The following is a 20,489-nucleotide window of genomic DNA, read 5'->3' on the forward strand; positions in this document are numbered from 1 at the left end:
ACAGAAAAAATGGAATTAGGTCATGACATTTCTCTGCTTAAAACTCTCCAATGGCTGGCTTTTCATTGCACTTAAACCTAAATTCCTTCCCCTGACTACACAGTTGTCCGTGATCTTGGTCCTGCCCCCTTCTCTCTCTGAGCTTTGCCACAGGGACCTTCTTTCTATTCGTACAATATGCCAAACCCATTCCCACCCTGGGGCCTTTGAATCAACTCCTCTCTCTGCCCTCAATGCTCTTCTCTAGGTCTCCACAAGCCCAACTCCTCTGGTCATACGGACCTCGAATAAGTGGCCCCTCCTAAAAGGGACTCTCTCTAGTCCCCTCAACTAAGGTGCTGACCTGGTCACTATGTTTTTACCCTGGGAGAATTCTCAGCCTGTCACTTTCTTACCATGTGATTTTTTTTTGCGTGTGCATGTTCATATGGGTTTGTCTATTTGTGTGTTGTCAAATAAGAGTAGAAAACTTATCTATTGTGTTGATGGTGGTACTGGATGCATGATAAGCCATCAATAAATATTTGCTGAATAGAGGAACTAATGAAGTAATTCATTAATGGAAATTTGATGAACTCTTGATTTGAAGTCAGTTGAATCGAACATAGTTTTATTAAGCCTATTTTTACTTAATTCTTTCTCTCAACCGACCTATGGGGGAAGAAAAGTAGGTGTCCTTATAGAAATAGCCTGACAAGGGTTCAGATTTCTTTGAAACAACTACAAGCAAAGGAGTGTGAGGCTAACAAGAGAATCACAGATTTCCAAAAATAAACATCCCTTTAAAAATAGGCAACCCGCCACGCTTTGTAAGGGAGCTCAAAAACCCCATTACTGAGCCCTTTCTAGGAAACCTCAGTGATGTGTGTATTATTCAACAGTCTCTAATTGGCTATCTTCTCAAAGGGCCTTAAATAACAGGTCTTATCTGATGTGAATGGTATCCAAAAGTTATCATTTAAAGGAGATAATGCTCTAGTGACAGATATCACATTGGAAAAGGAATGTGGAACTTTTCTCTGCTATACAACAAGATATTTGAAAGAAAAAAGGTTAAATCATATGTGCTCATTAGAAAGGATTAAGTTTTGAGAGAACTAGCCCCATCGAATGCTAATATCCAGACAAATTGTTAAAATAAAGAGTCAAAGACATAAATATTCTGAAAGAGTCTGAGTCTGACTCTGTGTCATTATTTTGCAGACGGAATTTGCATTCAAAAACATGACTTGTAAGTGGTATGAAGTAGAATGAGAATTTAATATCATAATCAGCTCTAGGCAAAATTGTGTGTAAGGAAGAGTTTGTGGTTCAGTCCTTAACCTAATTCATTCTTTGTCTTTCTCTCTCTCTCTCTCTCTCTCTGTCTCTCTCTCTCTCTCTCTCATACACACACACACACACACACACACCACTTGTATGCATGTCTCATCCAATTAAAAAAAAAACAGAAAAGCATTTGATACAAATTATTAACATTTTAATATGGATTTACATCAGTGTCCTAACTTTTCTAGAAATGTTTTTATCTGTATTTTTAACTATAGAATGAAATGTTTTGTCTTTCTGACAAAGTCATTTTGACATTGAACATGGAGACAAGGATATAATTTTGGAGGTAGAAAACTATCTCTTCCCTGAAATCACACCATTTGAATAATCATTTACTTGTTCTGAGTGTGTCATTTTGGGAAAACGGCTCTACTCATCCAGAAGAGAATTTCACCCTCATCATCCAGTTGGATGGAACCATTAACAGAAACACAGATCCAAGAACTTCCACCTGTCATCTGGAACCACAAACACACCCACACCCTCATCCACCTTCTTTTGACTAACAGCTCAGATAATGGTGCTGAATTCAGTATCGATTTCTTAATTATTCATTCTGACTGTGCTTCAGTGAAAACAAAGACATTTTTATCCCTCTTGCTTTCCCACACTTTCCTTCAAAAGAAAGATTCTGTCAGAAACTGCTGTGACTTGTTAGAAATCTAGCGCTTTCAGCAAGCAAGGTGCTATTCAGAACACCATCTCAGAAGAGCTTCTTATGCGGGAAACTGACCTCTTAAAGAACCAGCCCAGGCAGAACTGGGTAGACCCAACTGAATAAAAGAATGGAGGAAAAGAACAAGATTTTGAAATAGAATAGAAATGATACACAGCCAGCCTCCCACAATCTACGGGCTTCACCCCATGCTCACAGTCCTCCCCAATTGCGCAGAACTACTCGCAGACAGCGGGGCTTCAAATTGAGATTCTTTTAGGCCTACAAGTGAGCTTCCTAACCCTCCTGTTCTCTCCCATAACTTTGTCATGGAGTCTGCTTTTTATTTTCGCTTTTGTAACAAAACTCTGGCACCCACTCCAACATCTGCCAGTGTCAATGCCCAATGAGGGTTGGACAAAAAAGTGGAAGCTGATCGGTCTAGGAATCAGGCTGAACCAATCAGAACCCTTCCCTCAAATTTCTGAATTTGGAACTGCACACAATTGTTACTTTCTACATAATACAGTCACAAGATGTAGACCAAGTTGCTAGAAGGCTTGGTGGTCACCATCTGAAAGAAGACAGTCTGAGTGAAAGGCCAATACAGAGAGAGTAACAGAAATGAGAAGGAGCAGGGCAGAGCCCTGGTGAGAGGTGTGCCTTGCATCCAGCTGTCCACACCTCTGCCCTTCCTTTAGCCTCACCAGTCTTTCAGGACATCCCCCTTTTGCCTAAGCTGTGGTTGAGTGCAATTTTTGTGGCTTGCCATGAGAAGGATTCTAAATACTTTTGTATGTGTTCTGTTCTCTCAACTATATCATAAAGGTCTTGAAGTTAACAGCTCATTCCTTATTGAGAATACTCAATGATACACACTATGGCATTTGGTACCCAAAAGGCATCCAGTCAACATATTGATGCTTTCCAGAAAATGTTCTCAGTGTCCCTCGCTGTCCTGTTGGAGGAAGATGGATGTAGGGAGCATTTAGACAGGTGTGGAGCTGAGAAAATGTTGAACAACCAGACTAGGGTAAAGGCCCTTGCAGTGGCCAGTCCCCATGGTGGCTCCCTCTGATCCCCACCTCCTGATACTCATTTTTTTATAGTCCCTTCCTACACTGTACCAGTGTTGTTTAATATGACAAATACTATATAGCAGAAATGATGAGCTGTCATTTCTAATATTTGGTTATAAAAAACTTCAGCTTCCATCTTAAACAATCTGGCTTGCGGATCCACTTTCTGGGGTATCATGGACTGGGGAAAGCCATTGAGGAACTGGGGCCTGCTGACACCACATGAGTGAGTTTGGATGCAGATCCTTTCACCCCAGTCAAGTCCTGAGATGACAGAAGCCCTGGCCAACGTGGCTCCAACCTCACGAGCATCCCTGAGCCAAAACTCCTAATCTGAGGCACTCCCAGATTTTTAACCCTCAGAAACTGTGAAATCATATAGTTTTAGTTTTAAACAGCAAAGTTTAGGGGTAATCAATAACTATTACAGCTTCCAGAAAAAAAGTCAAGGGTCTAGAGAGGTCCAAGCTGACAATGGGGTCCAAGCATCTAGGGATGTCACAGCCTCAGTTGTCAGGGTGATACTGGGAATCAGAAGATAAAAAACACACAAAACAATAACAGCAGACTAGGAAATTGATGGGAGCTAGAGGGCTTGGAGATGAGTGCAGATGGAAAGAAATTTCAACGTCATTTCTGCTGCGAGCCAAACAAGGTTTTGGAACCATGAAATCAATACCAAAGCGAGAAAAAGACCTCTAAGGTCTCAGTGGCTCAAAATGGCCCCAGGAAGTCATGTACAATCAGAATATAGGAAAATGCTTCCTCCTACAATGAGAACGGTTTGCTCTGGACCCCATTAAACTTCACATTGAGTGTGTATGACTCTGTACCTACCAGGAACCAGAGCAGTAAGTTACAACTTATGATCAGTGTGTCACATACTGGTAGGACAGGGACTAGAGACCTTCAAGCCTATTCTCTGAAATTTTTTCAGGAATTTACATTTTCTACCTCTCTAGCATTTGACACCCTCCAAAACCCACTGACACCAAATGTCCTCGGCACAGACACTTTACTCCCATCATTTCATCATCATTCTCCCTTTTGTGTTTTCCAGGCCTGGATCACCTGTTTCCTCCTTCTTAACTTCTTCAAATTCTGCTGATTCTCTTAGTCTCATTCTGAGCCTCTTATTACCCATAAAACTTTGACCAACTTTCCAGCCCACACTGGTCTTTCCATTATCTGAAAGCCCCTAGCATTTAGGATGTGAACCACAGAATTCGATGCTTGGTTACATATCATATTATTTTTCCCCAAAACGTCCTGCCTTTTCACAAGAGTGTAAGAAATAGTTCTTTGGTAGTGTCAAGGTCATTGGTGTTCAAACCCAATCAAATGTCAAAATCACCTTTGATGCCTTTTAAAAAGTTTCTTTAAAAAAATGCAGATTTCAAATCCCCATGTTGGATTTATTGTCTAAGAAGAGTAAAATCCAGGAGAATATCAAGTTCACAAGCTCTCCAGATGATTGTTATGTCAAACTAAGCCTGCACAGCTCCACAGAATCATGTTGGGAACATTATTAAATGTTCAAGAAGAGTTTTTTGATAAACTGAACTGACTCTTCTCATCTGTCTCATTGGTCTTGCTTGGAAGTGGTGTTAGATGCTACAGAAACAGGAACCCCAACAGCGCAGATCTAAATAACTGGAATTCTGACTGTATAAAACCAATGTAGTCATTCCTTGCATAGTTAGAATTAAATTCTTTATACATCCAAGGTAGAGGGATGGATAGGTATGTAATAAGTGTAGTAAAATGTTGATGGTACAACATAGCTGGTGGATATACAGATGTTTACTTAAAATTCTTTCAAATTTACGATATGTTTAAAATTTCTAATAATAAAATGTTGAAAACCTGAGAAAATAAATTTCTACACATTCAGCACATCTGGCCCACTCAAATTGATCTCTGAATTAGATTTTTCTTTCCTTCTTTCTTTTATCATTCTCATTCTTGATTATAGTTACAAAAAAAAGAAAGAAAGAAAGGAAACTTAAAAGAAGTACTTGTCCCTTAGACCTGACTTTATTTAATATTTTATGAAGAACATATTTTAATCTTATAAAACATCAACTTTGACATTTAGACTACATATGCTTTATTATAGCAACCTATCTACATAAAATAATTCCATATTAAAGGTGAAAATTACTTTAAGTATTTTAAAGAGTTCAATGAAAGATGTGACAAGTAAAGAAAATATGAATTATTCAAGTTGTTCAATACTATTTTAGCCTCAGCATCCCCCAAAAATAATAAACCAGGACAATAGTAGATATGTTTTAATAGACAATTAAATTTAATATAATGCAAGTATTTATATATTGATCCAAGGCTGAATATTTTCTATTGCCAGGCCAATAAGTTATGTCTCATGGGCCTAAAATAGACAGTGCCGAGAATGAACATCTATCAAAATATAACTACTGTATAATATCCGATTAGCTGGGAGTGCCATTAAAAAAACTGTGAGAAGACATGAAAGTGTTCTCTGGAGAGCTTAGCATATGTCCATGGTGTTATACTGTCTTGATTATATTCATGAGTAGATCATATTAATGACCATATTATGACAACAGTGAAGAATCAAATATGTACTCCCAGCCGAAATATTAGTGGCTGTATTATTTTAACCTCACAAGATGGTTTTAACAGACATGTACATATGCTAACAAGTTTCTACCCTAAAATTTCCCTTGACTAGGAGCTAGAGCTCAGATATAAGAAACGATTTGCCATCATGTTTCCTCCTTTCCTTTGGATCTTTATTCCATTCTCTGGTCTCATATCTATCTCTCTGGATCACATCACTTGAGTCAAATAAAAGTCGAATAGCCCTTTCAAGACTGTAACATTTACTTTTACTTTTTCTTCCTGCCAACAAACTAAGTTACTTGTGACTCCTCAAACACATCTCGCACTTTCTTGCCTCTGTGCTTTTAGGTTTATCACTTTCCCTAGCTAATACTCTAATATTCCCTGTCTAACTCCTCCCCATCAACACTTTTTGTACCCGTCCACATGATTGCTCCATGTGAAGCCTCTGGACCGCTTCGCTCCAGAGTCACTTCCCTCTCCTGAATTTCTTTGAAGCACACCCTCTTTCTCTCTTAGATTTTCTACATCATCCCTTACTTATAATTTGTCTGGCCAATTGTTTCGAATCCTTTCAGAGAAGTCTTTGTCTTACATTTTGTGTGTAAGTCTTACAACTGAGAGGATAACAACATGCATTTGTTGCTTGATTATTTGTTTATTTATGGAAGAAGGGGTTTAAAAGGAAACAAAAATAAAAGCTACAACTAAGGGTTTACTATCTGCTGAGCACTTACTCTTCACACTGTTATTTGCATATCATTTAATCTCCTCAACACCCGGTGAGATCGATTCTCTTATTATTCTCATTTTACAAAAGGAAGCATATTCTCTAAGGAAAATGTATTTCCCTGCTCCACTGAGCTCTTCCCCAACCCACTCACCCCCTGGGTTGACTTCAGCATTGCCCGGGGCTTCTCATGAATTCTGGCAATTTCTTCCTACCTGAAAATCTGGTTCAACTGAAAATGGTCTTATCGGCCTAGTTTCTAAGCCATGGGGCAAACACATACAGCTTGGCCCTACCTGTTCCCGTTTAAAGATTTGTGATGAGAAACAATAAAAATATCAACATTAACAAAAGGCAGGCAAAAGAATTCAACTTTTAAGAGAATGAAATATTAGAATATATATATTTTTCATAAGGCAAATATTTTGACTTACTGAAACCAATTTCCAGTGTAACTTCAACTTTAAATAAAAGCAAACATTTATTTGACTGACAAATACCTGTGTATTTGCTGCAATAACTGATTTAAAAATCAGAAACTCCAAAGCAACCGCAAGTTTTATTCATCTTGCTTCAGGCTACAGCCTAAAAAATGTACCCAAGGAACTTAAACTATTCTAAAAAGCATAGTAATAATAATCATTAACTATTTCCACCTTAAAAGCAGAGCTATTCTAGGCTCTAGAAAGCCACACAAATATATGGCTATAAGAAGAGCCTCTTAAAAAATAAGCTGCATTAAATGAATTGATCTGTCTAGTCCTCGTTTAGGGGATATCTAGGACATTCATAACTTACAGGGAAATTAATTATGAAACAATGCATCCAGGAGTTTCCCTATATTCACATAAAAAATTAATGTTAATAACAATAGTGCTCCCTTCTGCAACACCTGTCCCTGATTGTCCTTGTTAATTAAAGCTTACGCGGTGGCTTTAGCCTTGGGCGATCCTTTGAATCATATTCCCTCCCATGTCCTCTGTGCCCAGAGATGCTGTGCTGACAGTTTTATTTCCCTGATGAACCGAAATGATTGAACTGAAGAATGCAAAGCGAGCAATCCTCACCCTGTCGTTTCGCCTTGCCGCTGTTCTTTGGGGAAGATGCAACTACTCTCTCAGGCTGGCCTGAAAGAAATTAAGAACCAATAAGAGGACAATGTTGAACAGGAATCTTCGTTGCAGTAATAACTTGGAGAGGGGTCTTGAGAAATAATTGCAGAGCCAAAAGTTTAGTTTATGCTTAAATTCTACGTTACGTTGTTGTGGTTTCATAATGGTTAAACTGATTGCAAAGCTGTACTAAGAGGGAAGGAAAGAAGGGAGGGAATGAGGAAAGGAGGAAGGTAGGGAGAGAGGGAGGGGAAGGAAAGAAGGGCCACAAAGTAAGGATTTCTGATGACTCGAATTCTCAGACTTTGTTCTCATAGGATTGCAGCCAGCACATCAGGGCAGCAGGCTTCGGAAGCCAAGTTTATCCCTGATATGTAAGGATAAAGTCAGAAAAGATCATGTCTGCAATAGAATCTAAAAATTTTCTGAAAGGAAGGAGAGAGGGAGTGATGGATCAACCATGTAGTAAGAAGAACTAAGTTAGAGATACTTTTTAAGTATGGCACGAGCAAGGTTAGTATAAATTCCGATTCTACTTAAGAAGGCTAAACAATAACCACAGAAAACTGAGCTGTGATGGCACCAGCTATATAAGCCCCCACTACTTAAATTGATTTGACTGCTCAGCTGCTACCAGGCTTTTTCAGTTAAAATAGAGCAATATTGTGATAATCATTAGCACTATTTTACAAACATTCAGATACCCTGCTCTGGGACACAAGGCAGAATTGTACTTCCTGGCACTCACGTGGTGGGATGAGTCATGTGACCAGCCCTAGCCAATGACTTGTGAGGAGCTGTTTAACCACTAGTGTGACATTTGCCAGGCTGCCAGGGCTCTTTCACATATATACCACAAGCAGTAACACGCCATCACCCTGGCGTTGAAAAGTGAGATTAGCCATGATGTGGAGCCTCCAACCAACCCATGTGGACATGTAATGTGAACAAGAAATAAACCACAAATAAACAAATAAACTTTGTTGTTTGAAGACACAGTAAAACCTAGCCCAGTGGATCTCAAAGAGTCGTCCTTAACCAGTAACAGCAGCATCGCATGGGGCCTTCTGAGTAATGTAAATTCTGAACCCCCCACCCAAGACCTACTGACTCAGGGTTTGGGGCCCAACCACCTGCATGTTAACCAGCTCTCTGGGTGATACTGATGCTCGCTAGAATTGGAAAACCAAGGACCTATTTACCTACCCTTCTGGATACAGAGCTACATGTTTCTTTCCCCCGAGGTCCATACCAGGTAGCAGATGACAAAGAAAGCAAGCCTTTGTTCAATTTCGGACAAATGTAGGAATATTTACTAAAAAGCAGGTGCTAAACAGTCATGAGACCTATTCTCATAGCTCAGAAAATTCCCTTCCCTATCTTTGGGCACTCTGACAAGAACCTTGTATGAAAGTTTCACTCTTGAGCCAATAAAGGATACTTTGCAAGGAGGACCACCCAGGTCCCGATGAGGTATCAGCACCTTCCTCGAATCAGAATGATGCAAGACTAAGATGGCTCCCTCTGGGCTTGCTGGGTCCTCTGCCTAGCTCAGTAAAGACACTGAGACCCAGCCAATGATTCACTTACCTTGAAAACCACTTACTGAAGCAGCAAAAAATTATTTTATGTGTCCCAGTTGCTAATTAATAAATCTCTTAGCATAGATTTCCACAGATTTAAAGTAGTAAATAAAGGAAGAGTTGGCTTTTTATTATGAGACTTTAAATGTTAACTATTCATCCTAGAATGTGGATTCTGACTAAGGCACTTCAACTGCCTCTAGGGTGTAGATTAAAGTCAATTTTAACTCTTTAATTCTAAAATTGCACAAGAATTGTATACTAGGAAATAGTATTACAACAGCAAGTTATAGACTCCACAGGATTTAATGAGAGAAAAACAAAGAAATCTGAGTTTGTTAGGATATCGAACTCAAAAACTATTCAAAAAACAATTCTAACAACCAGTACTGACTACCTGAGTAGAAATATGTGTAGAGTAGAAGCTACAGTACTTTCTCGGCAATATCCAGCGGTATAATTCGCCAAGCAAGCTCCTGTTATTTGGTCCCCTCTCCTCACATGACCAAATGCCCGGGCAGAAGAGAGTGTCCTAAGTAAAAAGCCAATTCCAGTTATTCTACTAGATATCTTAAAATTATAAAGTATAAATCACTATTAGTGTTATAAGCTCAATGATGCTCCCCCTGCTCCTCCCCTCGCCAAAGATGCTTATGACCTAATCTAGAACCTGGGAATACGTCCCTTAACACGGGGAAGGAGATTTTACAGATGTGGTGAAATTAAGGATCTTGAGGTGGAGAGATTATTTTGGATGATCTGGGTGGTTCAACGTGGACATAATGGTCTTTACAAGAGGGAGCCAGAAGAGCCAACATGAGACGTGCTGATGGAAGCAGAGGTCAGACAGCCAGAGAAGACTGAAGATGCTCAGGGCAAGCTTTGTGGGTGGAGGAGGGACCATGAGCCAAGGAGTGCAGGTGGCTGCTGAAAGCCAGAAAAGGCAAGGAAACAGATTCTCCCCAAGAGTGACCAGAAGGAGCCAGCCCCAAAGACACCTTCTGTGAGCCCGGTGAGACTGATTTTGGACCTTTGACCTACAGACTGCAATATAATAAATATGTGTGCTTTTAAGCCACTAAATTTGTGGTAATTTGTTGCAGCAACCATAAAACTAATAGTTTGTGTGATTTGTTTTACTGTCTGATAATTTCTGGGTGAACTAAAAATTTAGATTTCCGAAAGATAAAAACTGAACCCCGGGCCTGTGCTGAACCCCTGTGCTGTCCCCTCTTTTCTCTCTCATCATGATCATCCTCACAGCTTGAAAAACATTTAAAAGTAGGGACTGATTCTAAAATTGCATCCTCTACTTTGAGTGTCCAGACTAATGAAAGAACACAATGTCTATAATACCTACAACAGAAAAAATTACCTATAACAGAAAAAAAGCCCAGAATTTTACAAACTAACCAAATCAGATATAACACATTTCCTAAATTTTCTCTATTTGACCCTCGGGAGAGTATCTCTGTGCCTCATCACTCGTATGTAAGATTTCACAAGCTTAGTGCTCCATTCGTCTAGTCCGCGTAGGATCTAAAGCCACAGATTTGAGAGGGGGGATGGAGAGCGGATTGCTAAAAGAGATCAAATAGTAACAAAAAGAAGTGAGAGATCACAACATGCCAGCATGAATGAGACATAAAAACTCTTCTTAATAAAACAGACCCCGGAATTTAAGGAGAAAAAAAAAGAAAAGGCAGCACCCTGGGGCCATTTTGTGAAGAATGACCAAGACAAGTCAGCAGAGGCTCTGGGCACATGAATGCATTGAATCACAAGGCACTATCTGGTGTTTCTTATGACGAGCCTAAGTTATCAGTATGGCATTCCATCATGCTTTTTATAAAATGCTTAATAAGATCGAGAAGCATGTTCTGTAATTGTAAAGATAATTGAATATATGTTTTAATGCTTAACAGTATAAAATCCCCTAAGAACCCACTTAATAGAAAGCTTATCATTCCCCAACTATGCCAAATAAATGAAGTCTTCAAATATTATTAAATTAATTCCATATTAATTAGTGATACAGAGAAATCGGAACTCCTTTTACTTTTTTTTTTTACTCTCCAGGGTTACATAGATTGAGGAAGTCATAACACAAAGGCAAGAACCTCTTCAATTCATGGTGTCCTTTGTGGTATTGCCAAGAGCCCACAGGAGATGATTTGAAAGAGCTGCATCACAGGCAGGATTTTACTCATCCTAGAATCTGGAAAATCTACCTGGCAAGCTCCATAAAAGAGGTCTAATCCCGCCCAAGGAAGAGGTATAACAAAAAAACATTTCACTCATCAGTTTTCATTTCCTGAGGCACTCAGAGCTTGGAGTCCAAGATGAGGTCATCAAGATAGTATTTGGATGTCATCTAAAGTCAAGTTTTAAAAAGTCACTCTAAAAACTTCAGCCCTAAGCCTAACTTCCTTTTCCAATCTAAAGTTAAGCCCATTTACATGACTCCACAAGTTTGCACATGACCTAAGCCCTTTAAAACGAGAATAGGAAGTCATATTTTTGGCACATAAAGCCCTGAGCTTACTTGGGCAAGAATTTTGTCGGTGAACTGATTTGGTAATCCTCTCTCTACCTATCATAGAAACCGGTATGTTAGGTAAGCACTTAATACTCCCCCAGAAGGTCCTTTGTAGGAAGAAACTGGGTAACAGCAATAAACCACAGTGCTCCTCATCTCCAGGCTCATCAGGCACCTCCAATAAACAGAGATGCTAGGGAAAAAATGCTAAATGTTTCCCAAGCTTTAGATTCAAAGGAGAATATGAAAGAAAAATAGGAATAAATAGAAATTTAATTACTTCCTTTTTAGTTAGGCTTTCTGACTCATCACCGTAATGTCATTCCCCAAAATGATGATGTAAAGTGCCTTCTACCACAATTTATTTGACACACCATGCAATCTTGGGGATTTCTTCTATGCAACCAAGCTCTGGTCCCTGTGAATACACAGTGAATAAGCTCTACATAGCCCTCAAATAGCAGAGAAATTGAACAAGGGAAGAGGAAATTACGATAAAATGTGAACTGTGCTGTGATGAGAGAAATATGGGATCCTGTGGGAGTTTACAGGAGGCGCTGCATCAAATGTGAGCTGAGAAGGATAAGTTAGCAGCTGAAGGTAGAAGCTGGAGGAAGATGGAGCAAAGAGCTAGTGATGAGAATGTGAGCTGGGCACTAGCACAACTGAAAGAGGTCAGTTCCCTTCATAGGCTATGCTGGAGCATTTCAAGTTGATCCAAAGAATTATAAGCAGTCTTAGAAGGGTTTTGAGTGTGCCAGAGTCATCAGCAGGGCTGCATTCAGAAAGATACCTCTGGCTGCAGCAGAGTGGACTCTGGAAAGACTGCGAAAAGAAGACATAGTAGAAGGCTCTCGAATCTCTCGTAGAGGATCCTCATAGCATCAGAGTGATAGGGAAACACGCTCTGGGTGGTGTGCTGATTTCTCCTGAATTAGGCTCAGCAACGAAGGGTCTGATGCCTATCGATCAGGAGTGTCAATTTGATACTCCTGTAGGTTAAAGCTAGTGACAAATAAGTTTCCCTGGCCTTGGCAATGGTTATTTCTAAAAAACTTAAATGTCTTTTTTAAATAGGACTTGTCCTTTCTCCCACTCTCTATTTCCCTGAAGTTGACCCAATTTATACATTTATGTTACCAGCATGGCGACTGCGGACATTTGAGTTCATGACTCTGTGAGATAAAGCAGAAAATTTTTTTCTATTTAATTATAAAATCATCACCATCCTATTGGACACTATTATGTGAATGATCCTATCATGTGCCTGGCAGGCATTTTGGACTCAAAAAAGTATAAACTATTATTCTTATCCCCAAAATATTGATGCACTCTTTCATCAAAAAAAAAGTATATAAACTATACTTTTTTTGAAGAAGGTATAAAAAGCTAATCAGCAAAAGATTTGAATAGCTATTCCACCAATGAAGTTATACATTAAAAAGAGGCTCAACATCATTAGTCGTTAGAGAAAAGCAACCGAAAACCACAATGAAATACCACTTCACACTCGCTAGAATGGCTATACTCAAAAAGGCGGTAACAAGTGTGGGTCAGGAGCATGTGGGAACACTGGAACCCCCACACATTGTTGGTGGGATGTTACAAGGTGCAGCCACTTTGCAAAACAGTCTGGCTGCTGCTTAAAAAGTTAAACATGAAGTTACCATATGACCCCACAATTCTCTCTTAGGGAATTATCCAAGAGCATAAAAACATACATCCACAGGAATGTTCATAGCAGGTTATTCAAAATAGCCAAAACAGTGAAAACAATCCAGATGACCATTCACTGGTAAATGGACGAACAGTGGGTGGGATATCCACACAGTGGAACACTGTTCTACAAGATAAATGAAGTACTGATATGTACTACGACATGGGTGACCCCCAAAAATGCATGGGAAGTGACAGAAGCCAGTCGCAAAAGACCACATATTGTATGATTTCATTTACATGCAAAGTCTAGAAAAGGCAGATCTGTAGATTGAAAGATCATTCATTGCTGGGGGCGGGGTAGGAACGGAGTGACTGCAAATGAACACGTAGCATATTTGGGGGATAATAGAAATGTTCTAAAATTGCATTGAGCTGATGGTCCCGCAACTCTTTGAATTTACTAAAAATCATTTAACTGTATACTTAAAATGAGTAAATTTATGGAATATAAATTATAACTCAATAAAGCTATTTTAAGAAGATAATCACATTTTGTGAAATGTAGTAAATGTCAAATCAATGGTTTTTAAAAATGCCCTTCAAACTCTTAAAAATACAAGTGCTTATTCTGAATATACATATATGTATTTATTTCTTTACAAATAATAAAATAAACTAAGGTATCAGTATACTATGTGGAGCATAAAATATCCTCCCAAAAATTAAACGAAAAGAAGAAGAGATTTAAAATGCATAAATAGATAATATTTAATACAAAATTGATTCCAAGGTGGTTTTTTTTTTTTTACAAGGTTTTTAAGAATAAAGGAATCGAGGTTAGAATTAGCAAACAAGGTGAATTCCAGAATAATAAACAAGTGACTGTGGGAAGCTGCCAAATTGACTGAGGATTCTGTAATGGACAAGACCACCCATGCATAATAAGCCCTCGGAATATTCATCAATCTGAAAATCATGTCCAAAGCGATGCTGTGTTTGCTTAATGGACAATGGAACATCCATCAAAATATGCCCAGCTGTTTGGAGGATGGCAAATACTCAGGAACATGAGACTACAGACATTGTTAATGATGAATGTCTGAGGGAAGAGTTCAAAAGAAGAGGACAGAGAAAGATAAGTTGGAGGAAGGATCAGATGAAGAGGAAGCTTTCTATACAATGTGAACTTTCGCTTCCTGGTGGGATAGATTGAGTCATGTCGCTCTGGCTAACCATCTTCTATGATCAGAGTTAATTATAAGAAAGATTTTATCAGGTATATGGGGAGTTATAACAGCTATTAAATCTTTAAATAAGTTTGCTACATCCATTGTTGTTTATCCTTAACCTTTTTCTCTGAGATTTCACATTGCAAAAATAATGATTTCTGTTGGCTTTGATGTTTCCAATGTGATACTTGCAGCGAGTCACAAATAATAAATGAATATAACCAAAACAGAGGGATCTTATTAGTGAGTTATGAGAGACAGATAAAGTTGGATGAGGAACCTTAAAACAGAATTATGGAATTTGGACTTTTGCTATGTAGCCATCATGGGAGCCATGAAATGTTTTTGAGCACAGGGCAATCCAACCTGTGTAGTTTTTGGAAGAAATAACGAAGTGCTGCACACAGGCTGGACAGGTATGTGGAGAGGTGAGAGGTGGTACTCTAAGTGATTAGAATTCTAACCATACACAGCCCAGCACAGGCTGGAGCTGAGGGCCTAGACCAAGATGCTGGCAATGAGAACAGAAGGAAGAGAACAGGAGAAAGTGGAGACTTTCTAGATGGCCGATAGTGATGGAGGAGTTTATAAACTTTGGTACCAAAAACTCTCCAACACCAGGCCAGAGATCAAATTCAACTGAAGTCGAACTAATGCTCCACGGAGCTTCTCTGGTCTGGATGTGTGGCCCAGGGTGCTTTGGAGTAGGCCCAAGACCAGGGGCTGCTTTAATTTTTCCAGTCTAAAAAGTATCTGCCTATCCCGCTTCACTGCTTCTCAGTAGCACTCTTAAAAGTAGCACTCTTAAAGAAGGTATCGAAGGACATGGCACCAATATTTTTTAAAGTAGTCAATAAAAGCATCTTACTTTGGAAAGGGGGACATCCTCTCCATCCACATTTGAGGAATTTTATAAGAAGGTAAGAACTAAAAGATCCATAGAATACTTATCCAGTGATTTGAACTTGAGTGTGCTGTGGCTTACAGTTGTCTTCAGCTACACTGGGAGAAACGAGGTTATTATTTTCAGAAGCCTGATATCTATATGTTCTATATGTGCATGAAGGCTATAGCCAAGTGAGCAAAATAGACACAATAATCTCTACATAAAATAAAAAGCTAATCATCCATCTATGTATTGCTATTTTCACTACAAATCATTCCAGAGGAAATATACTTAGAAGTGTGTCATAATATTCCATTTTCTTATCTGCATACATAAAAACTCAAAAATTTGGATTTTATTAGTGAACCAAACTAAAAAAAAGAGAGCGAACATAAAGAAAGACAATGTTTTCTATACTACTTGGTAATAGAAGTCAAAACTTTAAGATCAAATTGTCTACCAGACTTATTCTTCCACCTTCCAACATTGTATTTTTTAGGTTAGTTAATGGTGGTGGCTACTCGGTCAAATTGTAGACCTTGGCTTCCTGGATCTGAGTAACCAGACTTGCCCCACCTTCAACTTCTTATAGAATCTACCCTAAAGATCACTACCACAAAGTCACCTTCATCCGTTACTTCCCTTATGGAATCGTCCCTTTGTGGGTCTAAAAAAAACATTTTCCTGTTCTGAAAATCAAAAGCAGAAACCATATCTTCCGGTTATTAATCAGGTCATTATTCTCCCTTGTTAGAAGGGGAAAAGCTTCCCTTTTTGGATAATACATTACCTCCATTGCTACAAGAATTGAGCACTTGGTACATGGTCAGATGAAGTCAATGCTTGTTTAACATGTTTGAGTGTAAGAAATTAGAAAGTTTGGGCGTGCAAGTCTGTATATCATCATTAGATGGGAGAATGTCTTCTTTTTTAAAGATGTGTGCTAAAGTATTTATGAATCCAGACTCGTGAGACGTACAACTTATTTTCAAAAGGTTCTCAGAAGAGAGACAAATAGAAAGATAGACCAAAGATGGATGGATGGAAGGACAGATGGAAGAACGGATGGAAGAATGGATGGAAGAAATGGGATGGGATGGTTGGATGGATAAATAGGTGGTTGGATAAAGCAAATATAGGAAAATGTTAACAATCTCTTGAATCTGGGTGAATAGATAGGTGTTCATTGAACTATCCTTTCAACTCTTCTGCATCTTGAAATGTGTCATGATAAAATTTGCAAGAAAAGGTCATCTGTATGAATCAAACAAAGATTTGCTTCTCAGTCCTGGAGTCTTTCCTCCTTCCAAAATTCCCCATGCTTTTCCTCCTCCTTTTCACCTGCTGCTGCCCTTCCTCTTCCCAGACAGCAAGGAAGAAAAATGCAGTTTCCTACCTTCTCTGTGGGTGCTTTTGAAAAACTGTCCTTTCTGGGGAAACAGAACTAAGTTATCTAAGATAAAACTTTTACTAGTAATTAACCATGATTTTTATTGAAATGCAGGCCTCCTTTTCCACTTGTTTCCATTTAAAATGTCCATGATGCTCCTCCTTCATTCCTTAGTGCTGAGTCTAGAACTCAGCCAGTCTTTCACCCTCCTTGTAAGAAGTCACATGGGCATGCAGACACACGTGCATGCACACTCACACACCCACATGCATATGCACAGGCACACACACTCCATTCCCCCCCACCACCACCACCACCACCACACTGAATCAAAGCTCAGCTGGCCCTATTAGAGTTGAACAGTGAGGTGATGAAGCAAACCACACAAGTACACTAACACTGGAGACTTGGAAGGAATTGAGAATTCATTGACGTCTCCCAAGGGAAAAGTAAAGTAAGATCGTATCATTTTCAGACACTCACATAATTAATGTCAAATTAAAACAAAAATGAAATATTTCTCTTCATGTGAAAAGTAGCTCCCTTAAGTAGTCTGCGTACGATTGGCCACTTCTGCAGCACACTATTAAGCGATTTAAAAGATTCGTTTTAGCACAAATCCACAGTTTCGGTGGTTATTCTGCCAGCATTAAACCAATAGGCGTACTGCTTCAGAAGGAAGCCGATGGTTGCTGGGCAGAGGAAAAGAACAGAATCATCTTGTTTTGCTAGAGGCAGTACAATGGCACTCCTATTCCTCGCTTCAGTTTGCGGGGTGCACATGTCTTTAACTTATGAAATATTGAGAGAAGACCTTTTTCAGGAAGTGAGAGTCTGAACTTGACAGACATATAATCTCATCTAGAATGACAACTGCCATGTTCCTAAACCACAGGTATGCATTTCCACAATTTGCAATAATCGACCACATGCATGCCAAAAGCGTTCTAGAGAGAACTAACAGCAGCAGGCTGGTCCTCCGGCCCACAGCATTTTTTTTGCTAAAACCAGGTCCGTAATCAAATGCTAAGAAAATATAGGCCCCGAACCCTGAAACAAAAATATGAATGCAAACTATATGGAAGTAATGTCCTCTCGGAGCAAATACGTGTAAATCTAGTTTGCATATGGAAATCGAGATGGCTTTGCTTCCTTGTACATTATGCTAAAAAAAAAAAAAGTAAACAACCTTTCGACCCTGAGTTTCACCAGCAGATAGGAGACCATTCGTGACACTGAATGACACAAGCTGGCCTCAGACCTGGGGAAAGTAGAAGGTGGTGGAGATAGAGGAAGAGGATAAAGGAACAAAGGGTTTAGAGCAGGAGTGAGCAAACTCTTTCTGAAAAGGGTCAGATAGCATATTTTTAGCGCAGTGGGCTATTTGGTCTCTGTTTGCGACTCCCCAACTCTGCCGTTGCAGAGTGTGAGCTCAGCTAGAGATGAGATGATCTATAAGCGAAGGGGCATGACCGTGTCGCGATAAAATTATATTGATGGACAGGCATTGAAACTTGAATGTTAGATAATCTTCACATGTTCACTTTTTAAAACCATTTAAAAATATAAAAACCAAAGTTTGCTCATTGATCGTACAATAACAGGCAACAGGCCAGACCTGGCCCATGGGACATAGTTTGCAGACTTCCGATTTGGAGCGTTGATTTTCAAACATGAGCATTCATCAAAATCACCTGGAGGATGAATGAAAACACTGATCCCTGGGTCCCACCCTAGAGTTTTTCATTCCCAAAACCTGGGGTGAGCCCGACTCCACACATTTCTCACAAATTTCTGGTGATGCTCAAGCTGCTGAGTCCAGACATGGAAAACCAGTTTAGAAACAGGTAAACAAGACAGAGAAAGGGGAAAAAGAAGTGCCCCCGCTGGCCAGGATGGGTCAGCAATCATCACCTTGATGTCATGTGGGTAAAGCCTATATAGATTTTGTGCACACATTAAGAGGCAGAAAACGGTGAACATAATTGGGTTTCAATAATCAATAACATCTCTGACTGAGAAGTTTTATACTCAGACATCTGCAGTAGTCCCCAACCATTTTGCCACCAGGAACCGGTGCTCCTATGAGAATCTAATGCCTGATGATCTGAGGTGGAGCTGAGGCGGTGATGCTGGCGCTGGGGAGCGGCTGAAAATACAGACGAAGCTTGGCTCACTCACCCGCCACTCACCTCCTGCTGCGCGGCCCAGTTCCTAACAGGCCAAGGACTGGTACCAGTTTATGGCCCGGGTTTGCAGACCCCTGATCTACAGGACTAACTTCTTCACTTCCTTCAGATCTTTGCTCAGAGGATACCTTCTCTGTGAGACCTATTACCCCAATCACCTCTTAACATTGTGTATCGATACTGCCCCACTGCCCACGTCCACTCCCTCCCTGTTCCTTTATTTCTCAGCACTCGTCACCTCTGGCGCACTATATAATTAACCTGCTCAATATGGTTATTACTACCTGTCTTCCCTCTCCCCTCTCTCATATGCTCCTTTATTCCTGGAATATGCTCCATTAGGGCAAGGAAAACAGATGAGCATGTGTTAGAAACTGAATATTTGTATCTCCCCAAAATTCATGCGTTGAAACCTAATCCCCAATGCGATGGTATAATGAGGAGGGGCCTTTGAGGGGGTGATTAGAACATGAGGGTGGAGCCCTCATGAATGGAATTAGTGCCCTTGTAAAAGAGACCCCAGAGAATTCTCCAGCCCTCTTTCTGCCACAGGAGGACATAGGAGGAAGTCATTAACCCCATCAGGAGAGAGCCTCACCAGAACCTACCGTGCTGGCACCGTGATGTTGGACTTCCCACCTCCAGAACTGTAGGAAATAAATTTCTGTTGTTTAGAAGCCACCCATTCTACAGCACTTTGTTAAAATAGCCCAAACACATTAAGACAATATGTTTGTATCCCAAGTACGAAGAACTATGCCTGGCTCTTCTATATTCTTGAATGGATGGAAGTGTAAGTGACACCGATCTATTTGGATTTAAAATGAGAAAGTATATGAAGACGGTTTGATGCTTTGATAAAAAATGACTTTTTGCTTTCTCACAGTGCATCTCAGAGATTACAAAGAAATCGAGGATGCACCATTCTGTAACCTATATCATCCTGGAGCTGCAAGTTTCCTCTCAAGCATCACAATCTAGCAGTAGAAAGAGGCTGGGCAACTCTCTCATCCAACCACGTTCTGTTACAGAAGTTAATGGACCTTGTCATTGTCCTTAACTCCAGTTATCCCCAAATGCTAATTTCCAGAATTTCACTCATGACTGCCACTGTCTCAGTCTCCTCAGGCTGCCGCGACAAAATACCATACACTGAGGGGCGCCAACAATAGAAATTCATTTTCATACAATTATGGAGGCTGGAAGTCCAAGATCAGGGTGCCAGTACAGCCAGGTTATGGTGAGAACCCTCTTCCTGGCTTGCACATAGCCACCGAAGGGGTTCAGAACAGCCCTCTGCGAGATGTGCCACTTTGCGTGTGAGTTATTTTGAGCTGGAGGTAATCAAGACTCTGAGAGCTCACAGGAAACATCTACCTCTCCCTTAAAGAATTCAAACTGGGGGCTCTGTCCATAATAAGAGTTATCACCAGAAATTACTTTTTATGACCTACCGATATGGCAGGACAAACATCTAATCACTGAACATCTGCTCTTCT

This window comes from Pteropus alecto, unplaced genomic scaffold (assembly GCF_000325575.1).
Source record: "Pteropus alecto unplaced genomic scaffold, ASM32557v1 scaffold152, whole genome shotgun sequence".
NCBI classification, from domain to species: Eukaryota; Metazoa; Chordata; class Mammalia; order Chiroptera; family Pteropodidae; genus Pteropus; species Pteropus alecto.